This window comes from Canis aureus, chromosome 37 (assembly GCF_053574225.1).
Source record: "Canis aureus isolate CA01 chromosome 37, VMU_Caureus_v.1.0, whole genome shotgun sequence".
Classification (NCBI taxonomy): domain Eukaryota; kingdom Metazoa; phylum Chordata; class Mammalia; order Carnivora; family Canidae; genus Canis; species Canis aureus.
This window is the reverse complement of record NC_135647.1, coordinates 13,472,014-13,481,569: the sequence shown is the minus strand read 5'-3', so window position 1 is coordinate 13,481,569 and position 9,556 is coordinate 13,472,014.

Here is a 9,556-nt window from a genome sequence, read left to right as displayed (position 1 = left end):
AAATACGTGCTGAATTATAATTTAGCATATATAGTAACCACCATCTCTCTGGAATATATGGGTCCCAGAAGCCACCTGCACTGTAGTTCCCCTACCACCAAATTGGTGGCCAACTATGTGCATGTAAAACTGGAGACATGGCTTCATTTATACCCGTTTTCTGGACTCTATACATAATATGAGCCTCATAATTTAGAGGAGTCTCACTGAATGTGGATGCACAATTATATTTATGAATCAGTTGAAAGGAGGGAGCAAAGATTAAGATATTCTTCTGATACAGAGTCTGAGTTAAGACAGGTAGCATCTGGGCACCTGGTTGGCTCAGTGGTTGAGTGTCTGCCTTTGGCTCAGGTTGTGATCCCGGGTCCTGGGATTGAGTCCTGCATCAGGCTCCCTGCAGGGAGCCTGCTTCTCCCTCTGCCTATGTCTCTGCCTCTTTCTCTGTGTCTCTCATGAATAAATAAAATCTTTTAAGAAAAAGAAAAAGGAAAGGCAGCATCCTCAGCTGCAATGAGAAAACAGAACAACTCCCTAGAGTGACATGTGCCCTCACTCAGTCTAATTGTGTCACAGCCATGTTAAGGGGGTTGCTTCTTGAACACCCTTCAGAACTACTCAGTGCAAGGAGCTACAGATTATTTGAATTTCAGACTTATTGGTAATAACAAATCAGAAGTTTGTCTTATAATAAAATCCCTACTGGGGGCACCTGGGTGGCTCAGTTGGTTTAGCATCCGACTCATGGTTTCGGCTCAGGTCCTGATTTCTAGGTTGTAGGGGCTCCATCCTCAGTATGGAGTCTGCTTGAGATTCTCTCTTTCTCTCCCTCTTCTCATGCTCCCTCTCTCTCTCAAATAAATAAAGTCTTAAAAAAAATCCCTAGTAACTGCATAGAGAGTGGATATTAGTCATCACCCAAGAATGTTAACTAGTTTGATCCAAGTCACTAAGAAACATCAGATCTGGAGTATCTTGACCTTTTTTTTTTTTTAAAGATTTTATTTATTTTAGAGAGAGAGAGAGGGAGAGAGAATGAGTGGGGGGAGGAACAAAGGGAAAGGGAGAAGCAGACTCCCTCCTGAGCAGGGAGCCCAATGTTGGGGCTCGAGTGGGGCTCAATCACAGGACCCTGGGATCCTGACCTGAGCCAAAGGCAGACGCCTAACCCACTGAGCCACCCAGGTGCCCCAAATCTTGACCTTCTGATCAGTGCACCTTCCAAGGGTCCTTGTGCAGATTACTGTTCTCTTTTTTTTTTCCTTGCTGGTGTTCACAATGAATGATAACAGTGGCTGGCTTTGGGTTGTGCCTCCTATTCCGGTGATATGCTCAAGCCTCCCCTAATCAGGCCGATCTAAGCCCCGGCTGGCCAAAACAGACTCCAAGCCGAACATCAGGCCGTCGCAACATGCAGTACACTCGTGCCGCCACTGCTGGGATGCCAGCCCCGGTTCTGCTGCTGCTCAGGGCTCCTTTAAGGGGTGGAAGCCGGGAGGAATGCACGCGGGCTGCCAAAACAACATGTGAGCCTGGTGAAGAGGATCCCCAACTGGAAGCACGTGAAGGGGGGCGAGGCAAAACGTAAACAGTGCTCTTTCTTCTTGGCAAAAACAAGAGACAAAAGACACCTCGGAGGAGAAAGAAATGCTATTTTTAGATGTGATAGTTACAGCCATTTTTAGAGGATTTTCCCATCAAACTTAAAATTATGTTGGTTTTTGTTTTTTTGTTTTTTTAAAGTAGAACATTGGAGCCTGGTTCTGTAAAGTAATTGGATGCACATGTACGCATATATACCACTCGCCCATTTAGTTGGCCAGCGGATAGCATGTTGGCTGTGTTATGTGTGTCAGGGATCACAGTGGTTGCCTCTGAGCATTCTTGTTCCTCCTGAAACGCTGCTGGGAAAGGCTGCAGGCTTTTAGGACAGGGTGAGCCCTGTAAGGATCTGCTCCTTGAGGTTCTCCTTGGCCTTTGTTTACCTGAGTGCCATTCGAAATCAACTTTCTCTCTCGTGTCTAGGAAGAGACCCAATGGAAAGGAGGCCAGGCAACCCCATCAGGTCAAAATCAACTCTCAAAGACACAAGTGGTTGGAAATGCTCCCCATCTGGAAAACTGAACAGCTTATGTTCAAGAGAGGCTTTGTGATGAATTCTTTTGGTTAGCAAATACCCCAATGATCTTGGCTCTGCATCTGAATCTTCAGTTATCAGGTTTGCTTAATTTAAGTTCCACCTGTATTGCATCAGATTGTTGTTGAAAAACACTGCCAATAATTGCTTTTTCATTTGCCAGGCTAGTTGGGAGTGGAAAGGGGGCTGGAACTATGGAATCAGACCTAACTATGATCTACTTTGGTCCCTAAATCCCTGAGTAACAACAGCAGGCAGAGCAGTGAACCTCTCTGATCTACAGTTTCTGCCTCTGCAAAATGGGGGTCATTCTTCCCACCTCATGGAACACCCTGTGGTCTTCAGCCTATTTCTAGCCCGGGGTAGGTGCTCAGAGAAGACAAGTGATGATGGGTTTTGTTAGTTATAGATTCAGAAGCCTACAGAGATTGCACATCCTAGGTCAGCAGCTCTGACCTAATGTCTGCCGGGGCCATGGAAGGGAACAACCAGCAGCAACTCAGAGATTTCAAGATTCAGTGTATATACTGCAGGATGTTGTCCTTCGAAAGCCACAGGAAGAAAAAAATCCACGGGAGACACAAAAGGGCAACTGTTGTATGATTCTACTTATGTGAGGAACTAGGATAGGTGATTGCATAGAGACAGAAAGGAGAATAGAGATTGTCAGGGTCCAGAGATCTTGGGAGTTCTCGCTTAGTGGGTATACGATTACAGGATAGGGTGATGGAAATGTTCTTGAGATGGATGATGGTGATGGTTGCACGACCATGGACTGCACCTAATGCCCCTGAAATGTACATTTAAAAATGGTTAAAATGGTCAATTATGTCTATTTCACCGCAATTTTAAAAATAGGGAAAAAACCCATTGGAATGATGCAAATCAAGATACATCCAGGGGCACCTGGCTGGCTCAGTTATTGGAGCATGATCCCAGGATCATGAGTTCAAGTCCCACGTTGGATGTAGAGATCACTAAATAAATAAAACTTAAAAAAAAAAATACATCCAATCGGAGAACACCATATCGCTGTTAGAATGAGGTAGATTTTATTCTACTAACATAAAAAGATGCCCAGTAAAACAAAAAAAGTTGTAATTATATATATATAGCATAACGCCAGTTGTTTTTTCTGCTTCACACTGATTAGCTCATCTTATCTTTGCAACACTGCTATGATGCATGTGTGAACGTCATTACCCCACTTTGCAGATGAGGAAACTAAGCCGCGGAGAGGTGAGGTGGCTTGCCCAAGGACACAGATATTATAAGTGGCAGAGCTAGAGTTTTGACCCAGCTCCAACTATCTGGCTCCCAACATCTGAGTTCTAGACTCTTCTGTATCATCTTCATCTGGGAGCTTTTTAAATACAGGGTCTCTGGCCCCACCCCAGAGCTACTGATCAGATCTGCAAGATACTGCAATCCAGAAAGGATTCTTGCACACCTCGGAGCCCAGAGGACTGCAGCCCAAACCACCAGGCAACGCTTAGTGACTGTTTCATAAGAATAATAAATGTTTACATATGCGTAAACATTTCAAACTTCAGTTGGAATTCTGTGGACTTTTGGTTTTTTTTTTTTTTAACTGAGCAGTTTATTCTACAAACTAGACCAAAAAAGAAAAATCTGTATTAAATTGGCCATAAACCAGGTTTCATCCTATCTTATCATTAGCTTAAGAGTAGTTTTGTCAATTTAGAAATGTTTTTCTCGGGATCCCCGGGTGGCGCAGCGGTTTGGCGCCTGCCTTTGGCCCAGGGCGTGATCCTGGAGACTCGGGATCGAATCCCACATCGGGCTCCCGGTGCTTGGAGCCTGCTTCTCCCTCTGCCTGTGTCTCTGCCTCTCTCTCTCTCTCTCCGTGTGACTATCATGAATAAATAAATTTAAAAAAAAGAAAAAAAAACTTAGAAATGTTTTTCTCCCAAGACTCCTGCCTACGAACTTCCAAACTCAGTCTTTAGCAACAGAGTAAAACCTTACCAAGTTGAGCTCAATTCTGAATTGCGATATATTCATTTGGAATTTGGTGAAGTCTTTGAGAAATTGAAGAAATTGTTTAGTAAATAAATTGTCAAGCTGGTCACTAGACTTATAAGGGGGCATACTTAACCAACTCAATAAAGCCAGGCCATGTTTTTTTTTTTAATTTTAAGGATTTTAGTACATTAATGGTTCCTGATTGCAAATGAGACATCGACTTTCATTAGGGGTCAAGACTGCTTCTGGATAGACATTCTGGTAGTACTTTAGTTGGTTTGATGTGACTTAATGTGCTAGAATTCGTTTCTCAGAAATGCTTCTATAACTCACGCGTTTTCCAAGTCATGTAAATTCTACCCCCTTTCCATACCCATCCTTGCAGCTGGGCTGATTCATGCAATTTTTATCTTAATTGGGTTTTGAATATAGTATTATGCAGTTAGTGTGAGTTTCATAAAACCCAGCACTAAGAAAGTTTCAACGAACGAACATCTCCATGCCTCAGTTTCTTTACCTGTAAAATGGGCATATTAAGGGTTATAGGCGGGGTCACCGTATGTGGTTGTGCAGATGGAGGGCCTCACAGGGTTAGGGGCACCCATCACAGCCTGCATGGCTGTAGGCCGCTGCTCTGCGGGGAGGGCTCACGAGAGCATATCGCGAGCTATTAGACACGGATCAAGTGAAATTGTGCCCCACTCGGGACACACGCTGTTGATGTGTTCGATGATTTTAACAGAATAGGTCTTGACTCCAGGGATTGTTGCCCTCAAATAAATATTGCCATGAATGACAAGAGACATGAACTTGGAGAGTAAGATGTGCTTTCCTCAATCAAAATCACTGACTGGTACGCAGCTAATAATTCTTCCACTAAAAAAACTTCAGAAAACAGGGGAACCCGGGTGGTTTAGTCAGTTAAGCCTCTGCCTTCAGTTCAAGTCATGATCCCTGGGATCCTGGGATCGAGCCCAGCAGGGAGCCTGCTTCACCATCTCCCCCCGCTTGTGCTCTCTCTCTCTCTAGCTTTCTCTCTCTCAAGTAAATAAATAAAATCTTTAAAAAATTTTTTCAGAAAGCCTACCTATCATACAAGATGGAAGTAAAATTTCTGCCTTCCAGGGGCACACAGCATAGTGACAGACACAGGAGTAAAACTTGCTGGATCAGGGGGAGTCGTTGGCAAGAATCGGGTGCTGGGACCACACGATCTCTCAGTTCCAGCTCTGCCATCATCACCAGCTGTAAGACCTTCCTGCTACCTCAGTTTAACCCCTTTCGAGCTCGGTTTCCTTATCAGCATAGTGGGCAGAATGATAACTTCATCACTGAGCTGTCAGGAGGGTAGCAGGAGACAGGCAAACACTCACCACTGTTTGGGGCACTGGCGAGCCCCCTGGTGAGCCCCCAGTGAGCCACTTGCTTGCTTGCCTGCTTATGATCTTACCAGCAGCATCATTGTCATTCCAGAGGCAATTGTCTCCTCCTTCCACTCCACCTGCTGCTTCCCCCCCACCCTCCCAAGCCTACGTCTTTCCAGAGGGCACTCATTCCCACCACTCTGGTGTCCATCCATTGATTTCTCCTGCCTGGCCTTTTCTCTCCAGCATCTGCTCTAAACCCTTGAGTAGAACCCAATACAAAGCTCACCTCCTGGAACCAAGAATGGCCAAGAGAGAGATGGAAGTCCATTTAGATTCCTTACCACCAGGGATGCCTGGGTGGCCCAGCAGTTGAGCATCTGCCTTCAGCTCAGGGCCTGATCCCAGGATCCTGGGATCCAGGCCTGCATTGGACTCTGGAGGGAGTCTACTTCTCCCTCTGCCTCTGTCTCTGCTCCTCTCTGTGTGTCTCTCGTGAATAAATAAAATCTTAAAAAAAAAAATTCCTTACCAACAGCTAGCCTTCACTCCTATCCTGTAGAATAAAAAAGAAACGACAATGGTTTTGTCCTCATGATGTAAAATGTGGTTTCATCTTTATAATGTCCTCACTATGTAAATATCCTCAAGTAAAAAAAAATGTGTCCTGGGTTTTTCTTTGTTTCATGTTTAGCTATTTCTTGCATCTAACCTTTAAAGTAGAAACACTAATGGTTGCCCCACTTAGTAAGCTTTAAACATGGAATTTGTAAAAATCATTGCTTATTTGTTCATTAAAGGAGTCTAGTGAACACCAGCTACACCTTAGATGCAAAAAGCAGACACAAGGGGCACCTGGGTGGCTCAGTGGTTGTGTCTGCCTTTGGCTCAGGTCGTGATCCCAGGGTTCTGGGATCGAGCTCCCTGTGGGGAGCCTGCTTCTCCCTCTGCCTATGTCTCTGCTTCTCTCTCATGGATAAATAAATAAAATCTTAAAAAATAAATGCAGACACAAAAAGAAATAAGGTACAGATTGATCATCCAGGAATGTATAGCCTTGTAAGAAAAACACAAGGGATGACAGTTACGTAGCAGGTGCTAGGTTCTGCGGCAGAAATAAGCTCCGGATGCTAAGGGGTGTTTGCCCGGCCCCACAGGCAGGAGCTTAAGGCCTGCCAGCTTTCCCAGGAACTATGAAAGTGTTTGAGTCCTGGAAAAAAAAGTGTCATGTCCAAAATATGGAAAGAAAATGACAATATCAAATACATATGTAACTGAATGTCTATAAAAAGTACCATATGTCAACTGCACCCAAATTATTTATAAAAAGTAATTCCATCTGACGACAATTTGTAAGCTAGGATTTCTCTCTTTCCATTGCCTCTCCCCCAGTTTATGGGGTTTACAGGCAATCTCTGGGGCTTCTTGTCCTGTGGCAGCCTGACTCCAGTCTTCCCATGGCCCTCCCCTTGCCGCTCTGTATCCAAATTTCCCCCTTTCCATAAGGACATCAGTCCTCTTGGCTTAGGGACCCACTTCACGGCAGTATGGCCTTGCCCTAATTTAGCTCATTACATCTGCAGGGCTCTATTTCCAAATAAGGCCCCGTTTGGAGGTACCTGAAGTTAGGACCTCAGCATTTGAATTCTGACGGACACAATTCAGCCCAGAAGAGTGGGCCAAGTAGTCCTGGGAGGAAGGCCAGAGAGACACATGCAAAGTCCCTGCAGAGACTAGAGAGCACAGGGCCATGCAGGGAAGAGAACCAAGAAGAGCCTGAGGTGGGGCACCTGGGTGGCTGAGTGATTGAACGTCTGCCTTTGGCTCAGGTTGTGATCCTGGGGTCCTGGGATTGAGGCCTGCATCGTGCTCCCCACAGGGAACCTGCTTCTCCCTCTGCCTGTGTCTCTGCCTCTCTCTGTGTCTCTCATGAATAAATAAATAAAATCTTAAAAAAAAAAAAAAGATCCAGTGTTGATAAAAGCAGAGGTGAAAGGTGCTCTGGGAGAAAGTATACCTTGGTTTATTTCTGGAGGGTAATTGGTGGCATCAATCACAACATAAAAGGTAAATAAGCCTGTGTCCAGAAATTACAGTTCTAGAGAATCATTCCAGTGATACAATAACAGGCAGCCCTCACGGAGCACTTAACCGGATCCCATGCCAAGTGCATCACCTGCACAACATCATTGGCTTCACAAGCTGACCTATAATCATCTCTATTTTCCAAGAAGCTGAGGCTTAGGGAAGTTAAGTTTTCACAGTGAAACCAGGATTTAGCCCGAGCAGTGCATTTCCAGAGCCTATACAGGTAATCACTCCCTTTGACATGCCTCACACCTGCACAAGGATGCACCATTATAATAGACGAAATCCAAGATTCTAAAATTAGAAGGACGGTTGGATAAATAAGTTCCAGTCATACCATGGGATACACTGCAGTTAAGTACAGGTAGTTTTGTTTGTACTGATAGGGAAACTCCTCATGTCATTTTACTGAGTAGAAAAAAAGCAAAGTTGTAAAATGACATGAGCAGGAAAATGTATTGTTTTTCAAAACAACCAACTATATGTGTGTGTAGATACAAAGGGACACACAAAGCTGCAACAACTCGTCTCCACAGAGTGGCTTGAGACAAAGGACACATACCAAGTCGTTTACAGTTCACAGTAGTTATTCCTTAAATGTGGAAGAAGCGGGACTTTCACTTCTTTTAATATGTATCATTTCAGTTTCTTGACTTTGTGACAGAAGGCCTAACTCAAATGAACTTTTTAATACTACAGGGGAACATTTGCTCATGCCGCTGGAAGGTCCAGAGGTCTGGTGTGATTTGACAGCTTGACGATGCCAGGATTGGTGTGATTTGGCAACTTAGTGATGAATTCAAGGAGTTGGTTTCTTGCGGCACCTGGGCGGCTCAGTGGTTGAGCATCTGCCTTTGGCTCAGGTTGTGATCCTGGGGTCCTGGGATCAAGTCCCACATGGGGCTCCCTGCAGGGAGCCTGCTTCTCCCTCTGCCTGTGTCTCTGCCTCTCATGAATAAACTAAAAAAAAAAATCTTAAAAAGAAAAGGAGTTGGTTTCTTTCCATGTATGTGCTCTGCCTTCATTTGGAAGCCAGTTTCCCTCATGGTGGCAAAAAGGTTGCAGCAGTTCCAAGCTTCACATAAGCACCTCCATGGTATCTGGAAGCAGGGATATGCTCGTGTTCCCTATGTCTCAGCAAACGTCTTCAGGTTCAATACCAATTGGACTGACCCTGAACTCCTAGGGCCAGAGGAACAGCAAGTGCATATTGGCTTGGGCCTATATACTCTAAATAAACCACTATGGCAAGGAGTTTTACTTAGATCCATCAGGGGGGTCCCTGGGTGGCTCAGTGGTTGAGTGTCTGCCTTCGGCCCAGGGCTTGATCCTGGAGACCCGGGATCGAGTCCCATGTCGGGCTCCCTGCGTGGAGCCTGCTTCTCCCTCTGCCTGTGTCTCTCCCTCTCTCTCTCTTTCTCTGTGTCTCTCATTAAAAATAAATAAAATAGAAGAGATCTATCAGGGTGCCCCTGGAGCTGGGAGTGGGGTCCATTGCCTGCAAATCACTGGCAGCTGTCACATGATAGAGGAGGGGTGGAATGTTTGTTGTGGAAACAGTACTAATGACAATACACATTCACATCATTTAAATTTTCTACCAATTCTGTAGACACCAAAGTATCCAATACTTTGGTAATTTTAAAATACAAGAATAGGGACGCCTGGGTAGCTCAGTGGTTGAGCATCTGCTTCGGTTCAGGGCGTGATCCTGAAGTCCCAGGATCGAGTCCCACATCAGGCTCCCTGCATGGAGCCTGCTTCTCCCTCTGCCTATGTCTCTGCCTTTCTCTCTGTGCCTCTCATGACTAAATAAATAAAATCTTTGAAAAGATAAATAAATAAAATAAAATACAAGAATAGACTCTTTTTTCATTAAAATACATCACAAGTGATTTAAAAAAAAGATCATTTATTTGAGAGAGAGAGCCTGAGCAGGGGGAGGGGCAGAAGGAGAGAGGGAGGGAGAGAGAGGGAGAGA